The sequence below is a fragment of the Taudactylus pleione genome, unplaced genomic scaffold (assembly GCF_031769625.1).
Source record: "Taudactylus pleione unplaced genomic scaffold, aTauple2 ptg000407l, whole genome shotgun sequence".
Lineage (NCBI taxonomy): Eukaryota > Metazoa > Chordata > Amphibia > Anura > Myobatrachidae > Taudactylus > Taudactylus pleione.
The window spans coordinates 3,212,796-3,233,558 of record NW_028284809.1 but is presented as its reverse complement, the minus strand read 5'-3'; the positions used below and the strand labels follow the sequence as shown (position 1 = coordinate 3,233,558).

Sequence of the window (20,763 nt, the reverse complement as noted above, 5' to 3'; positions counted from 1 at the left end):
ATGTGTTATATACAGTAGCCATACAGTAATATGTGTTATATACAGTAGCCATACAGTAATATGTGTTATATACACTAGCCATACAGCAATATGTGTTATATACAGTAGCCATACAGCAATATGTGTTATATACAGTAGCCATACAGCAATATGTGTTATATACAGTAGCCATACAGCAATGTGTGTTATATACACTAGCCATACAGCAATGTGTTATATACACTAGCCATACAGTAATATGTGTTATATACACTAGCCATACAGCAATATGTGTTATATACACTAGCCATACAGCAATATGTGTTATATACAGTAGCCATACAGCAATGTGTGTTATATACAGTAGCCATACAGCAATGTGTGTTATATACAGTAGCCATACAGTAATATGTGTTATATACACTAGCCATACAGCAATATGTGTTATATACACTAGCCATACAGCAATGTGTTATATACACTAGCCATACAGTAATATGTGTTATATACACTAGCCATACAGCAATATGTGTTATATACACTAGCCATACAGTAATATGTGTTATATACAGTAGTATAACAGCAGTATGTGTTATATACAGTAGCCATACAGCAATATGTGTTATATACAGTAGCCATACAGCAATGTGTTATATACACTAGCCATACAGTAATATGTGTTATATACACTAGCCATACAGCAATATGTGTTATATACACTAGCCATACAGTAATATGTGTTATATACACTAGCCATACAGCAATATGTGTTATATACACTAGCCATACAGCAATATGTGTTATATACAGTAGCCATACAGCAATATGTGTTATATACACTAGCCATACAGCAATATGTGTTATATACAGTAGCCATACAGCAATATGTGTTATATACACTAGCCATACAGCAATATGTGTTATATACAGTAGCCATACAGCAATATGTGTTATATACACTAGCCATACAGCAATGTGTGTTATATACAGTAGCCATACAGCAATATGTGTTATATACACTAGCCATACAGCAATATGTGTTATATACACTAGCCATACAGTAATATGTGTTATATACACTAGCCATACAGTAATATGTGTTATATACACTAGCCATACAGCAATATGTGTTATATACAGTAGCCATACAGCAATATGTGTTATATACACTAGCCATACAGCAATATGTGTTATATACAGTAGCCATACAGCAATATGTGTTATATACAGTAGCCATACAGCAATATGTGTTATATACACTAGCCATACAGCAATGTGAGTTATATACACTAGCCATACAGTAATATGTGTTATATACACTAGCCATACAGCAATATGTGTTATATACACTAGCCATACAGCAATGTGTGTTATATACACTAGCCATACAGCAATATGTGTTATATACAGTAGCCATACAGTAATATGTGTTATATACACTAGCCATACAGCAATAGGTGTTATATACACTAGCCATACAGCAATGTGTTATATACACTAGCCATACAGCAATGTGTGTTATATACACTAGCCATACAGCAATATGTGTTATATACACTAGCCATACAGCAATATGTGTTATATACAGTAGCCATACAGCAATATGTGTTATATACAGTAGCCATACAGTAATATGTGTTATATACAGTAGTATAACAGCAATATGTGTTATATACAGTAGCCATACAGCAATATGTGTTATATACAGTAGCCATACAGCAATGTGTTATATACACTAGCCATACAGTAATATGTGTTATATACACTAGCCATACAGCAATATGTTATATACACTAGCCATACAGTAATGTGTGTTATATACACTAGCCATACAGCAATGTGTGTTATATACAGTAGCCATACAGTAATATGTGTTATATACACTAGCCATACAGCAATATGTGTTATATACACTAGCCATACAGCAATATGTGTTATATACAGTAGCCATACAGCAATATGTGTTATATACACTAGCCATACAGTAATATGTGTTATATACAGTAGCCATACAGTAATATGTGTTATATACACTAGCCATACAGCAATGTGTGTTATATACAGTAGCCATACAGCAATGTGTGTTATATACAGTAGCCATACAGCAATGTGTGTTATATACACTAGCCATACAGCAATGTGTGTTATATACACTAGCCATACAGCAATATGTTATATACACTAGCCATACAGCAATATGTGTTATATACACTAGCCATACAGCAATATGTGTTATATACACTAGCCATACAGCAATATGTGTTATATACACTAGCCATACAGCAATATGTGTTATATACAGTAGCCATACAGCAATATGTGTTATATACACTAGCCATACAGCAATATGTGTTATATACACTAGCCATACAGCAATATGTGTTATATACACTAGCCATACAGTAATATGTGTTATATACACTAGCCATACAGCAATATGTGTTATATACACTAGCCATACAGCAATATGTGTTATATACACTAGCCATACAGCAATGTGTGTTATATACACTAGCCATACAGCAATATGTTATATACACTAGCCATACAGCAATATGTGTTATATACACTAGCCATACAGCAATATGTGTTATATACACTAGCCATACAGTAATATGTGTTATATACACTAGCCATACAGCAATATGTGTTATATACACTAGCCATACAGCAATATGTGTTATATACAGTAGCCATACAGCAATATGTGTTATATACACTAGCCATACAGCAATGTGTGTTATATACAGTAGCCATACAGCAATGTGTTATATACACTAGCCATACAGTAATATGTGTTATATACACTAGCCATACAGCAATATGTGTTATATACAGTAGCCATACAGTAATATGTGTTATATACAGTAGTATAACAGCAATATGTGTTATATACAGTAGCGATACAGCAATATGTGTTATATACAGTAGCCATACAGCAATGTGTTATATACACTAGCCATACAGTAATATGTGTTATATACACTAGCCATACAGCAATATGTGTTATATACACTAGCCATACAGTAATATGTGTTATATACACTAGCCATACAGCAATATGTGTTATATACACTAGCCATACAGCAATATGTGTTATATACACTAGCCATACAGCAATATGTGTTATATACAGTAGCCATACAGCAATATGTGTTATATACACTAGCCATACAGCAATATGTGTTATATACACTAGCCATACAGCAATGTGTGTTATATACAGTAGCCATACAGCAATGTGTGTTATATACAGTAGCCATACAGCAATGTGTGTTATATACACTAGCCATACAGCAATATGTGTTATATACACTAGCCATACAGCAATATGTGTTATATACAGTAGCCATACAGCAATATGTGTTATATACACTAGCCATACAGCAATATGTGTTATATACACTAGCCATACAGCAATATGTGTTATATACACTAGCCATACAGTAATATGTGTTATATACACTAGCCATACAGCAATGTGTGTTATATACAGTAGCCATACAGCAATATGTGTTATATACACTAGCCATACAGCAATATGTGTTATATACAGTAGCCATACAGCAATATGTGTTATATACACTAGCCATACAGCAATATGTGTTATATACACTAGCCATACAGCAATATGTGTTATATACACTAGCCATACAGCAATATGTGTTATATACACTAGCCATACAGCAATGTGTGTTATATACACTAGCCATACAGTAATATGTGTTATATACACTAGCCATACAGCAATATGTGTTATATACACTAGCCATACAGCAATGTGTGTTATATACACTAGCCATACAGTAATATGTGTTATATACACTAGCCATACAGCAATATGTGTTATATACACTAGCCATACAGCAATGTGTTATATACACTAGCCATACAGTAATATGTGTTATATACACTAGCCATACAGTAATATGTGTTATATACACTAGCCATACAGTAATATGTGTTATATACACTAGCCATACAGCAATGTGTTATATACACTAGCCATACAGTAATATGTGTTATATACACTAGCCATACAGCAATATGTGTTATATACACTAGCCATACAGCAATGTGTTATATACACTAGCCATACAGCAATATGTGTTATATACACTAGCCATACAGCAATATGTGTTATATACAGTAGCCATACAGCAATGTGTGTTATATACAGTAGCCATACAGCAATGTGTTATATACACTAGCCATACAGTAATATGTGTTATATACACTAGCCATACAGCAATATGTGTTATATACAGTAGCCATACAGTAATATGTGTTATATACAGTAGTATAACAGCAATATGTGTTATATACAGTAGCCATACAGCAATATGTGTTATATACAGTAGCCATACAGCAATGTGTTATATACACTAGCCATACAGTAATATGTGTTATATACACTAGCCATACAGCAATATGTGTTATATACACTAGCCATACAGTAATATGTGTTATATACACTAGCCATACAGCAATATGTGTTATATACACTAGCCATACAGCAATATGTGTTATATACAGTAGCCATACAGCAATGTGTGTTATATACAGTATCCATACAGCAATATGTGTTATATACAGTAGCCATACAGCAATATGTGTTATATACACTAGCCATACAGTAATATGTGTTATATACACTAGCCATACAGCAATATGTGTTATATACACTAGCCATACAGCAATGTGTGTTATATACAGTAGCCATACAGCAATGTGTGTTATATACAGTAGCCATACAGCAATGTGTGTTATATACACTAGCCATACAGTAATATGTGTTATATACACTAGCCATACAGCAATATGTGTTATATACACTAGCCATACAGCAATATGTGTTATATACAGTAGCCATACAGCAATATGTGTTATATACACTAGCCATACAGCAATATGTGTTATATACACTAGCCATACAGCAATATGTGTTATATACACTAGCCATACAGCAATATGTGTTATATACACTAGCCATACAGCAATATGTGTTATATACACTAGCCATACAGTAATATGTGTTATATACAGTAGCCATACAGCAATATGTGTTATATACAGTAGCCATACAGTAATATGTGTTATATACAGTAGCCATACAGCAATATGTGTTATATACACTAGCCATACAGTAATATGTGTTATATACAGTAGCCATACAGCAATATGTGTTATATACAGTAGCCATACAGTAATATGTGTTATATTCACTAGCCATACAGCAATGTGTGTTATATACACTAGCCATACAGCAATGTGTGTTATATACACTAGCCATACAGCAATGTGTGTTATATACACTAGCCATACAGCAATGTGTGTTATATACACTAGCCATACAGCAATATGTGTTATATACACTAGCCATACAGTAATATGTGTTATATACACTAGCCATACAGCAATATGTGTTATATACACTAGCCATACAGCAATATGTTATATACACTAGCCATACAGCAATATGTTATATACACTAGCCATACAGCAATATGTGTTATATACACTAGCCATACAGTAATATGTGTTATATACACTAGCCATACAGCAATATGTGTTATATACACTAGCCATACAGCAATATGTGTTATATACACTAGCCATACAGCAATATGTGTTATATACAGTAGTATAACAGTAATATGTGTTATATACACTAGCCATACAGCAATATGTTATATACACTAGCCATACAGCAATATGTTATATACACTAGCCATACAGTAATATGTGTTATATACACTAGCCATACAGCAATATGTGTTATATACACTAGCCATACAGCAATATGTGTTATATACACTAGCCATACAGCAATATGTGTTATATACACTAGCTATACAGCAATATGTGTTATATACACTAGCCATACAGTAATATGTGTTATATACACTAGCCATACAGCAATGTGTGTTATATACACTAGCCATACAGCAATATGTGTTATATACACTAGCCATACAGTAATATGTGTTATATACACTAGCCATACAGTAATATGTGTTATATACACTAGCCATACAGTAATATGTGTTATATACAGTAGCCATACAGTAATATGTGTTATATACACTAGCCATACAGTAATATGTGTTATATACACTAGCCATACAGCAATATGTGTTATATACAGTAGCCATACAGCAATATGTGTTATATACACTAGCCATACAGCAATATGTGTTATATACAGTAGCCATACAGCAATGTGTTATATACAGTAGCCATACAGCAATATGTGTTATATACAGTAGCCATACAGCAATATGTGTTATATACAGTAGTATAACAGTAATATGTGTTATATACAGTAGTATAACAGTAATATGTGTTATATACAGTAGCCATACAGTAATATGTGTTATATACAGTAGCCATACAGTAATATGTGTTATATACACTAGCCATACAGCAATATGTGTTATATACAGTAGCCATACAGCAATATGTGTTATATACAGTAGCCATACAGCAATATGTGTTATATACAGTAGCCATACAGTAATATGTGTTATATTCACTAGCCATACAGCAATGTGTGTTATATACACTAGCCATACAGCAATATGTGTTATATACACTAGCCATACAGTAATATGTGTTATATACACTAGCCATACAGTAATATGTGTTATATACACTAGCCATACAGCAATGTGTGTTATATACACTAGCCATACAGCAATATGTGTTATATACACTAGCCATACAGCAATGTGTGTTATATACACTAGCCATACAGCAATATGTGTTATATACACTAGCCATACAGCAATATGTGTTATATACAGTAGCCATACAGCAATGTGTGTTATATACAGTAGCCATACAGCAATGTGTGTTATATACAGTAGCCATACAGTAATATGTGTTATATACAGTAGCCATACAGCAATATGTGTTATATACACTAGCCATACAGTAATATGTGTTATATACACTAGCCATACAGCAATATGTGTTATATACACTAGCCATACAGCAATATGTTATATACACTAGCCATACAGCAATATGTGTTATATACACTAGCCATACAGTAATATGTGTTATATACACTAGCCATACAGCAATATGTGTTATATACACTAGCCATACAGCAATATGTTATATACACTAGCCATACAGTAATATGTGTTATATACACTAGCCATACAGCAATATGTTATATACACTAGCCATACAGCAATATGTGTTATATACACTAGCCATACAGCAATATGTGTTATATACACTAGCCATACAGCAATATGTGTTATATACACTAGCCATACAGCAATGTGTGTTATATACACTAGCCATACAGCAATATGTGTTATATACAGTAGCCATACAGTAATATGTGTTATATACACTAGCCATACAGTAATATGTGTTATATACACTAGCCATACAGTAATATGTGTTATATACACTAGCCATACAGTAATATGTGTTATATACAGTAGCCATACAGTAATATGTGTTATATACAGTAGTATAACAGCAATGTGTGTTATATACACTAGCCATACAGTAATATGTGTTATATACACTAGCCATACAGCAATATGTGTTATATACACTAGCCATACAGCAATATGTGTTATATACAGTAGCCATACAGCAATGTGTTATATACAGTAGCCATACAGCAATATGTGTTATATACAGTAGCCATACAGCAATATGTGTTATATACACTAGCCATACAGCAATATGTGTTATATACACTAGCCATACAGCAATGTGTGTTATATACACTAGCCATACAGCAATGTGTGTTATATACACTAGCCATACAGCAATATGTGTTATATACACTAGCCATACAGCAATATGTGTTATATACAGTAGCCATACAGTAATATGTGTTATATACAGTAGCATAACAGTAATATGTGTTATATACAGTAGCCATACAGTAATATGTGTTATATACAGTAGCATAACAGTAATATGTGTTATATACAGTAGTATAACAGTAATATGTGTTATATACAGTAGTATAACAGTAATATGTGTTATATACAGTAGCCATACAGTAATATGTGTTATATACAGTAGTATAACAGTAATATGTGTTATATACACTAGCCATACAGTAATATGTGTTATATACAATAGCCATACAGCAATATGTGTTATATACAGTAGCCATACAGTAATATGTGTTATATACAGTAGTATAACAGTAATATGTGTTATATACAGTAGCATAACAGTAATATGTGTTATATACAGTAGCCATACAGTAATATGTGTTATATACAGTAGCATAACAGTAATATGTGTTATATACAGTAGCCATACAGTAATATGTGTTATATACAGTAGCATAACAGTAATATGTGTTATATACAGTAGCCATACAGTAATATGTGTTATATACAGTAGTATAACAGTAATATGTGTTATATACACTAGCCATACAGTAATATGTGTTATATACAGTAGTATAACAGTAATATGTGTTATATACAGTAGCCATACAGTAATATGTGTTATATACAGTAGCCATACAGCAATATGTGTTATATACAGTAGTATAACAGTAATATGTGTTATATACACTAGCCATACAGTAATATGTGTTATATACAGTAGTATAACAGTAATATGTGTTATATACACTAGCCATACAGTAATATGTGTTATATACAGTAGTATAACAGTAATATGTGTTATATACAGTAGTATAACAGTAATATGTGTTATATACAGTAGCCATACAGTAATATGTGTTATATACAGTAGTATAACAGTAATATGTGTTATATACAGTAGTATAACAGTAATATGTGTTATATACAGTAGCCATACAGTAATATGTGTTATATACAGTAGTATAACAGTAATATGTGTTATATACAGTAGCATAACAGTAATATGTGTTATATACAGTAGCCATACAGCAATATGTGTTATATACAGTAGCCATACAGTAATATGTGTTATATACAGTAGCCATACAGTAATATGTGTTATATACAGTCAAATAACAGTAATATGTGTTATATACAGTAGTATAACAGTAATATGTGTTATATACAGTAGCCATACAGTAATATGTGTTATATACAGTAGTATAACAGTAATATGTGTTATATACAGTAGTATAACAGTAATATGTGTTATATACAGTAGCCATACAGTAATATGTGTTATATACAGTAGCCATACAGTAATATGTGTTATATACAGTAGTATAACAGTAATATGTGTTATATACAGCAGTATAACAGTAATATGTGTTATATACAGTCGCATAACAGCAATATTTGTTATATACAGTAGCATAACAGTAATATGTGTTATATACAGTAGTATAACAGTAATATGTGTTATATACAGTAGTATAACAGTAATATGTGTTATATACAGTAGCCATACAGTAATATGTGTTATATACAGTAGTATAACAGTAATATGTGTTATATACAGTAGTATAACAGTAATATGTGTTATATACAGTAATATAACAGTAATATGTGTTATATACAGTAGCCATACAGCAATATGTGTTATATACAGTAGCCATACAGCAATATGTGTTATATACACTAGCCATACAGCAATATGTGTTATATACAGTAGTATAACAGTAATATGTGTTATATACAGTAGTATAACAGTAATATGTGTTATATACACTAGCCATACAGTAATATGTGTTATATACAGTAGTATAACAGTAATATGTGTTATATACAGTAATATAACAGTAATATGTGTTATATACAGTAGCCATACAGTAATATGTGTTATATACAGTAGCCATACAGCAATATGTGTTATATACAGTAGTATAGCAGTAATATGTGTTATATACAGTAGTATAACAGTAATATGTGTTATATACAGTAGTATAACAGCAATATGTGTTATATAGAGTAGCCATACAGTAATATGTGTTATATACAGTAGTATAACAGTAATATGTGTTATATACAGTAGTATAACAGTAATATGTGTTTTATACAGTAATATAACAGTAATATGTGTTATATACAGTAGCCATACAGTAATATGTGTTATATACAGTAGCCATACAGCAATATGTGTTATATACAGTAGTATAACAGTAATATGTGTTATATACAGTAGTATAACAGTAATATGTGTTATATACAGTAGCCATACAGTAATATGTGTTATATACAGTAGCCATACAGTAATATGTGTTATATACAGTAGTATAACAGTAATATGTGTTATATACAGTAGCCATACAGTAATATGTGTTATATACAGTAGCCATACAGCAATATGTGTTATATACAGTAGTATAACAGTAATATGTTATATACAGTAGTATAACAGTAATATGTGTTATATACAGTAATATAACAGTAATATGTGTTATATACAGTAGCCATACAGCAATATGTGTTATATACAGTAGTATAACAGTAATATGTGTTATATATAGTAGCCATACAGTAATATGTTATATACAGTAGTATAACAGTAATATGTGTTATATACAGTAATATAACAGTAATATGTGTTATATACAGTAGCCATACAGTAATATGTGTTATATACAGTAGTATAACAGTAATATGTGTTATATACAGTAATATAACAGTAATATGTGTTATATACAGTAGCCATACAGTAATATGTGTTATATACAGTAGCCATACAGCAATATGTGTTATATACAGTAGTATAACAGTAATATGTGTTATATACAGTAGTATAACAGTAATATGTGTTATATACAGTAGCCATACAGTAATATGTGTTATATACAGTAGTATAACAGTAATATGTGTTATATACAGTAGCCATACAGCAATATGTGTTATATACAGTAGTATAACAGTAATATGTTATATACAGTAGTATAACAGTAATATGTGTTATATACAGTAATATAACAGTAATATGTGTTATATACACTAGCCATACAGCAATATGTGTTATATACAGTAGTATAACAGTAATATGTGTTATATACAGTAGCCATACAGTAATATGTGTTATATACAGTAGCCATACAGCAATATGTGTTATATACAGTAGTATAACAGTAATATGTTATATACAGTAGTATAACAGTAATATGTGTTATATACAGTAATATAACAGTAATATGTGTTATATACAGTAGCCATACAGCAATATGTGTTATATACAGTAGTATAACAGTAATATGTGTTATATACAGTAGCCATACAGTAATATGTTATATACAGTAGTATAACAGTAATATGTGTTATATACAGTAATATAACAGTAATATGTGTTATATACAGTAGCCATACAGTAATATGTGTTATATACAGTAGTATAACAGTAATATGTGTTATATACAGTAATATAACATTAATATGTGTTATATACAGTAGCCATACAGTAATATGTGTTATATACAGTAGCCATACAGCAATATGTGTTATATACAGTAGTATAACAGTAATATGTGTTATATACAGTAGTATAACAGTAATATGTGTTATATACAGTAGCCATACAGTAATATGTGTTATATACAGTAGTATAACAGTAATATGTGTTATATACAGTAGCCATACAGCAATATGTGTTATATACAGTAGTATAACAGTAATATGTTATATACAGTAGTATAACAGTAATATGTGTTATATACAGTAATATAACAGTAATATGTGTTATATACACTAGCCATACAGCAATATGTGTTATATACAGTAGTATAACAGTAATATGTGTTATATACAGTAGCCATACAGTAATATGTGTTATATACAGTAGTATAACAGTAATATGTGTTATATACAGTAGTATAACAGTAATATGTGTTATATACAGGCCATACAGTAATATGTGTTATATACAGTAGCCATACAGTAATATGTGTTATATACACTAGTATAACAGTAATATGTGTTATATACAGTAGCCATACAGCAATATGTGTTATATACACTAGCCATACAGCAATATGTGTTATATACACTAGCCATACAGTAATATGTGTTATATACACTAGCCATACAGTAATATGTGTTATATACAGTAGTATAACAGTAATATGTTATATACACTAGCCATACAGCAATATGTGTTATATACACTAGCCATACAGTAATATGTGTTATATACACTAGCCATACAGCAATATGTGTTATATACACTAGCCATACAGTAATATGTGTTATATACACTAGCCATACAGCAATATGTGTTATATACAGTAGCCATACAGTAATATGTTATATACAGTAGCCATACAGTAATATGTGTTATATACACTAGCCATACAGTAATATGTGTTATATACAGTAGCCATACAGTAATATGTGTTATATACACTAGCCATACAGTAATATGTGTTATATACACTAGCCATACAGCAATATGTGTTATATACAGTAGCCATACAGCAATATGTGTTATATACAGTAGTATAACAGTAATATGTGTTATATACAGTAGTATAACAGTAATATGTGTTATATACAGTAATATAACAGTAATATGTGTTATATACACTAGCCATACAGTAATATGTGTTATATACAGTAGCCATACAGTAATATGTGTTATATACAGTAGTATAACAGTAATATGTGTTATATACAGTAATATAACAGTAATATGTGTTATATACACTAGCCATACAGTAATATGTGTTATATACAGTAGCCATACAGTAATATGTGTTATATACAGTAGTATAACAGTAATATGTGTTATATACAGTAGTATAACAGTAATATGTGTTATATACAGTAGCCATACAGCAATATGTGTTATATACAGTAGCCATACAGCAATATGTGTTATATACACTAGCCATACAGTAATATGTGTTATATACAGTAGTATAACAGTAATATGTGTTATATACAGTAGTATAACAGTAATATGTGTTATATACAGTAGCCATACAGTAATATGTGTTATATACACTAGCCATACAGCAATATGTGTTATATACAGTAGCCATACAGTAATATGTGTTATATACAGTAGTATAACAGTAATATGTGTTATATACAGTAGTATAACAGTAATATGTGTTATATACAGTAGTATAACAGTAATATGTGTTATATACAGTAGCCATACAGTAATATGTGTTATATACAGTAGTATAACAGTAATATGTGTTATATACAGTAGTATAACAGTAATATGTGTTATATACAGTAGTATAACAGTAATATGTGTTATATACAGTAGTATAACAGTAATATGTGTTATATACAGTAGTCTTCTATAAGTAATAATGAGAAAATATCAAGTGGTCAGAAAACTTTATTTTTTCCACATACAAAGATATTAGTGTAACTTTAACACAACAAAGAAGAACGTCACACACTGCTCTTTAAAATTAACAGCAAACTAGGAATATGAGCAGTTTATTAGTAACTTTAGAAGGATGCTCCAAACACTAAAGGGTTAATGTAATGGCCTGCTAACTGCGGGCATCGGCGAGATATCGGAAAGTGGTAATCAATTAAAGGGAAACACCAGGTTGATTTTGCCTTTTAAATGATTGCCGCTTTAGAGCATTGGGCAGTCTCACTGGTACTGTAAGTCACTGATGCCTGCAAGTCACAGACTATTACATTTACCCCTAATTGTATTTTTAAAGGGTTACTCCAACTAAATGCTTTGTTTACCCAACAACCCGGAGGGGGACAGATTATGGATAAAATGATGTTTCACTGTAGTAACTTATAATGTCTTTATTTCCTTATCCTAACCCACTTCTAAAGCATACGTCACCCCTCCCCCATCCTGGCTTTATGTTCAGGCACATTGGCAGACCCCAGACCATTTAACACTGTATGGGGCATTGAATACTGTACGGCGATGCCCGGCTGTACGTATATATAGACCAGTTACGGTAGAGCAGACATTGCAAGTTTTCCCTTGGACCTCTAAGGGGTGCGAGAGAAGACCTGCGATGCCATCACATCCCTCGCTGTGACATGAATCTCCCCCAGCCATACCTATCAGAGGCGATGCCCTGTACACAACCTGTATAATACATTCTTCTTTACTTTACACATTTCTGTAAGAAGATTGCATAGGATTTGTATTTGTTCTATTATTCGGCTGAATACTCTCCTCAGGATTTGTCTTATATAATTATGTTTTTATTAAGTTAATTCTAGAAATAAATATCATTATTACACCATCATTACTATATAAAGCAGGGAAGACAGAAACGAGTACAATCAGGGAGCATATAAGCACTTATTGTACTTGGTGTAATGTCAGGCCGGTGGATGGGTCTATAATAACGTAGTGTTCAGTACTAGGAGGGGAGGGGGAACAGTTATACCCCTCAGCAATTCTCTCTCTCTGTGTGGTACAAGTTAGACAATCAGCGAGGGGTCTGGTCACTGGGATTCTTTGCGCATCTTGTCAGTAAATGTTGTATATGGAGTTGTGCATTAGACGTCAGATCCGTGTATGGGGGAGGGAGATTTGGCAGAGAAGACTGTGGGAGGAAGAGAAAGAGAGGTATAAATAGCTATAGCAGAGCCAATGGACAATGTCAGTGATACTTACATACATAACAGTCATCTTATATTAATAACGAGGCGTGTACAATAGTGGATAAATAATAGGGGTAACATACTCAGGCATCTGGCTGTGTTCTTACCAAAGTGAATGCACTAGATACAATGCTCGGCGTATCCCAGTACCCCCCCCCCGCACGGCCCCATTCTGAGTTGGACGCAAGCCAAAATGTGGACGGATCCCGCGGATATGTGCACCATACAAAGCAATTGCTGACTGCCCATGTAGACCACGCATACGGACAAGGTCGGAGATTGAAAGTACAGACCTGATGGATCGCACTATCTGTGGAGCGGGCGTTTCTGGGCGGCAACTGGGCAGTGACCATGAGATCGCACGGAGCTGAGCCATCACGTGTGGTCGCTATGGGAGCGTCATGGGTGTGTAGACCGATGTCTGCGCTCGTGTGCAGCCCGGGGCCGGAGGTGGGAGCCTGGGAGACCTGTTTCACACGGACCTGTTGCACCCAGCATGGGATGGATGCGAGTCCAGATACTAGTGATGACCACTGTGGCTGCGGACGGAAAACCAGTGGGCGGCCTGGCCACCCGCATGCAGAGGGTGAGATAATCGTCCTTACCGGGTAGATGCGCGTATCAGCATAAGGTAGTAAGCAGCCTGCCGTGGCCGCAGCTGCACCCGACTCAGAATCAATCCCTCTGTGGCACCTACAGCAGAGGTTTATAAACTATATACCTGCACAGGAAGCAATGGGTTGTCAGGGGGTTGTCAGCCAGCTAAGCTGGGTCCCCGTGAGCCTCACTCTGCTGATCTATAGTGTTTATCTTCTCATTACCCATCATCACTGTTTCATGTGAGTGTTGGGCACAAGTCTCCCCTTTCCTGCTCATTACTCTATAGCAATACTATACTAGGCTGCCCGTCTGTTAGGGGGGTTCTAGGTGCTGGTAATATGGTGACATTGGGTGTATTATCTATATGGCTGTATGCCAGTGGACTATGGCTCTCCAGCTATTTTGGAACTACATGTTCCAGCTTTGCCGTCTCTCAGGGAATGCTGGGCTTTGTAGTTCCACAATACAGAAGAGCCACGGGCACTGATAAAAAAGTATAGTGGTTGAGGACCACCTACCACGCAGCTTGTGTTCTGACCTGTAGTTTCTCTTTGGCCCTTACACCTTGCAATGTGGCATTGCTGTACACAAAACATACAAGTGATGTATTGGTAAGAGCTGTGATTATATTAATAAAAGAATAAAAAACAGAACCCTGTCACATGAATTATATAAACGGGTTACTAGTTTACGATCCCTGCTTACCATAACTCTTACACTGTACCAAGTACACTTCACTAATAAACAATGCACAGATACTGTATGTAATTATAGGAGAGGGTGGTTATAGCTTTACTGAACACGGTGGTAAAGAAAAGCATGGGGACAGCAATCAGCCCTAGCCATGAGGATCTTAAATGAATGGGTGCGCTGTCCGCCCGTGGTGCTCTCATGTCAAGGAGAAACCCATCACCCTTCTCTCCAGCCCCCTACATGGGTTCATCCAAACAGGCTATCTCACACTACAGCCAGGCTAAAAGAGTAGTGTTCCCGACTATGGCCACTGACTGCCGTGCTTCCCCACCAAACCAAGGTTCTCTAATGAACCACCAACCCACCACAGAAAACCCTTTTCCTGTCATACTAAAGCCCGGAACAAAGTCATAACCTCACCTGACAAAGCTTCACTGTCTAACCTACATAGGGACACCTGCTTCACCACGGTACCTACATGGAGGAAAACAGACTTCTCCGCTGCTAAATTGACTTTTCTGTGAACTTCATCCACCTGACGCGACCTAATCTCACACGCCCAGGTACAAAGTCAGCCCAAATAAACAAAGTCCTAGACCACTCCCTCATCAAAACTTCCATTCGCCTTCTATCTGCCAGGTGACAGCCACCAAATTCGTAAGTTGTTACCTCGTAAATGGATAACTGATTGATTTGCGATTACGCTCGCACAGAGTATTCATTTGCAAAGTAGTCAGCGTTTGGGGGAGGTAACGTGGGGTGGTTATAAAAACGCAGGTGGGTCAAGACGATTTAAACACTGTTGTCTGGACTTGCATAAATTAGCCACTACGCCCTTGCTCACAGCAGGAGAGCCCTCTGTGCGTCTGGAGACCCCCTATGTCTGAGTCAGCTTAGATCTACTCAGCAGGCCTGTGGCCGCCTGATCTGTGTTCGATGTTTCTGGTTGTGTACGTGAGTGGCGGATGTGAGATGCTGTCAGTGGGCGTCTCCAAGCGCTGCACAGCGAGTGAGTCATTAGCATTTTTTCGCGATTACGAACTGTGGGAGATCGCAGCTGGGATGACATTTCCATCTATGGGCCGTATTCAATTAGTTTTAGCTCTGTCTTCCCGACTTTTCCCCGACATCGGGTGTTTTGGACGTGAAAGCTTTTCACGCATGCCCCTGCTATTCGCCGTATTCAATTCCAAGCTATGCGAAAACGGCAAGCGGCGAATGCGGAACAGGTGAGAAGTGCTGTCAGAATTGGGGAAATTAGCCTGAACCTCCCAAAAAGATGCACTAACACTGGGGATCAATGTAGATGTTCCTGAACAGCCCTAATCAAACTATTTGGGGTACTCAAGTTGTTTAAAATCAGTGTTATTAGCGTCTTTGCAAAAGTGGTGAAGAATGGTATTAAGTAGTATTTTTTGCAGAAAGTAAGTAGGGCTGTCAAATTTGGGGTACTTGAAAATGGGTGCTAGCATATTTGAAAGTCTTTAAAGTGAAGTTTAAAAAAACGTGAAAAATGCACCTCTAGCAAGCACCTGCAATCCTAAAAACATCTGGCCCATCCTTGCAGACCCCCAAGAAGTCTATTTCGCTAGTTTTTATGCTTGTCCTCCCACTTTGTATTTTTTCGCCTCCAAAATGAAAGTACTTTTTTGGGGTGTTCTTAGGTTTTTTCTCAGATTTTTTGACATAGTTGTCCTTTGGGAGGGGGGGAGGACTGTCCCAAGGGTGCTGAGTGGTTTCCCCACGTTTGCACCCCAAAATGTTAAAGATTTTGCACAACTTTTCACCTACTATTGTTAGGCGCATCTTTTTCGCCTATTACATTACATTGACTTTCCGTGTAGGTGAAAACCGTCTGGAATTGAATACGGCGATAAGTTCCGACCATGCGAAAAGCCGTCATCGGCTAAACTTTTTTGCGGAAAACGGCTTTTCGCGTCTAATTGAATACGGGCCTATATCTGAATCAAGCCCTCAGTCACCAAGTTTCTGAACCCTAACTCCAAACCACGTAATTCTCACACAACTGGATAAATAGACTTATCCCTAGCAGCTCAAAAAGACAAATAAATGGCCTAAAATATAAGAGGTCCATTCAATTAGGCGCAATAATCTCTATATATGCTATATGTCGCATTTACGGTAGCTACTGATTTTTGTTTGCAGCCCCATAAACTTGTGTACAAAAATCAGCGAGTCCAGGACGAGATTGTGCCACATGGGGGATAAGTTCCGCTAATGTTGCCGGCGTTTCTACGATGTTGTAGCGGAAACATGCCCCCCCCTTCCCAAGAGGACCTATCTTATAAAGAGGGCAGGGTAAGGGAAAGGCAACCCAGGTGAAGGTTCAAAAATCTGGGCTGACCTCTATAGGAAGCAACTAGAGATGTGCGGTTTCGATTCCAAGAGAACGCTAATAACCAAATTTAGGGGTTCCGAGTAGAACCGTCCGGAATCACTTTGGGGTACCCAGTCGAGCCGAGTTCCAGTTTGGATCTTTCCACGGTTCGGAACTCAGATTCTAAAATTGAACTCGGGGTTTGAGCTGCGTGCTAATGTTACGATTCCCACACGATTATGGGATCGCTATGAAGACTAGTGGAGAGTTGCTGCAGAGAGATGGCATTAGCAGCGGCAGATATTATGGCCTGATGAATGTCTTGAGACAAATGGCAGGAATGACCAGGACTGTAGTTAATAGCAGGATTACAAGACAAGATCAGACTGACAAGGACAAGATAGGCAAGACTGGACAAAAGGGCTGAAGTGCAACTTGACACATTACTAGAGAACTGAGGTGCTAGTTGAGACAGGACAAGGCAGGGCAGCCTAGAGGGCTGAGGCAGGCTTGCCTACCCTCCCGATTTGGTCGGGAGCCTCCCAAATATCGGGTGCCGCTCCCGACCCTCCGGAAAGGCAGGCAAGCCCCCCTGGCTGCCGCCTGACCCCCCCCACCCCAACTACTACAAGAAACCCCCGCAGCAAGGGGCCCGATGACAAGATTCGCGCTGATTTGCGTCATAGTGGCTCCGCCCATCTGCTGCACAATGCCAATATTTTCGGAATGGTGAAGAGGGGGCAGAGCCACAATGATGCAATCGCATGGCTCCGCCCCTAAAACCGCATCACCGCCCGGCCACGCCCCCCACTGTGCACAGACATTCAGCTCCCTCCCGGAAGGAGGAAACTGAATGTCGGCATGTATGAGCTGAGGTGCAACTTGAGACTGGACTTGAAGACAGATGAACAGAATGCTTGAACACAGGAGTTGAAGTGAATGCTTGAACACAGGAGTTGAAGAGATACACGGCAAGTACACTGACTGGAAGCAGCGTGGATGAGAACACTGCAAACTTAACTTTGGTGAACATAAACAGACACGGATGATGATCAGTGGATATGCAGGCTGTTATGTGCCCTAGCAGGCTGAGATGCAGGAACCATATGGCAAATCGGAGCACCCAGACACGGCAGGAATGCAGGCTGGATGACACACAGGCAAATCCAGGTCAGACAGACAGGCACTGGGTACTGGAACAGCAGAACTAGGTTAGGACTCAGACTTCTGAGCACAGAACAAACATACTCCGGACGTCAGATAATATAACCAGCATGGAGTGAAGGGTTGGCTGAAATGTAACAGAAGCAGGGTCCAATCAGAACCAATTCCTGGAGAGAGCAATTCCTAATCAAAGGCATGAGTGCACCTGCTCTGCACACAGACAGCTAGGTAATTAGTGAGCACATGATACAAAACACAGAGACAGACAAAAAAGGGGTCCCCCTCTCCAGGGCACCCCAGGCCCAGGCTGATAGCCTGGAGCTATCCCCGACACTTCTGGGTGGTGGGTGCCGGGCTGAATGTGTAATGTGGTGCATTTTAAAGAATATTTTCTTTTGCAGGTGAACTATAGGTCTCAGCAAGCCTCCCCCACATGCTGGTACTTGGAAAACCACAAGTACCAGCAAGTGGGGCATTTTGGGCCCACTGGTACCTATAGTACACCTGTAAAAGATATATTAAAATAAACAGACAACGATTTTAATTTTTTAAAATTTTATCTGCACCATCACCTGGGGGGCGGCCTTTAAGCTCTTTTTCATGTCCGCCGCAACCCCAGGACTTAAGCGTCTTTGCCTGGTGGGCACCAACCCACCAGGGCTTCAGCATCTTTGCCTAGTAGGCGGCAGCCTGTGTCGGCTCTTTTGCATGGCCACCGCCCACTAGGATTTCTGGCATCTTCGCCTGGTGGGCGCCAACCCGCCAGGGCTTCGGTGGCGGCGTCTGGCGGGCAACAACCCGCCAGGGCTTTGGTGTCTTTGTCTAGTGGGCGGCAGCCTGTGTCAGCTCTTTTGCATGGCCGCCGCCCATTAGGACTTCTGGCGTCTTTGCCTAGTGGGCGCCAACCCGCCAAGGCTGCGGCATCCTCGCCTAGTGCGCGGCAGCCTGTGTCAGCTCTAGGCTTCCCACTAGGACTTCCGGCGTCTTCTTTCTTCAGGAGCTCTTCTCTGCTCCCTCCTGGCCATCAGACTGCCATGCTGCCTCCTTGCGTTGGCTTGTATAAGCTAGCCGAGGGGGCGGGGCAATGACGCCATCCGCCGCTGCCAAGTCCTGCAGGCTGCACCATCACAGCCACCGCTGTAGCGCGCACAGATGCCACCATTGCCCGCTCCACCGCTGTCGCCCACTCCACCACTGCCGCTGGCGCCCGCTTGACCACCGCCGTGTCCCCACTTATGACCAATTCCATTGCCAAGTTGGTCCACCACTAAAGCCCGCAAAAGGCAGCCATCTTTGTACACCCAAGTGAAGCCACAGTTACTACACCTGCTGGAGGCTCCTACTACAGTTACGCAACAAGTTGAAATTTCCTATCTATTCAATGGCGCATTCTTGAGGTAATAGTTTAAAAACTGTATGTTTCTCAATTACCTAAACCCCAAAAGGCCCTATCCTGGAACAATGGCTACCTAATAAAACAAACCCCAA

At 36.8% G+C, this 20,763-nt stretch overlaps 1 protein-coding gene across 1 annotated transcript in view; it reads right to left on the bottom strand.

Annotated features, from left to right (window-relative positions):
* LOC148506376 (uncharacterized) overlaps window positions 1-20,763 on the bottom strand; it is a 143,949-nt gene that overhangs the window by 13,185 nt on the left and 110,001 nt on the right. The window lies entirely within an intron of this gene.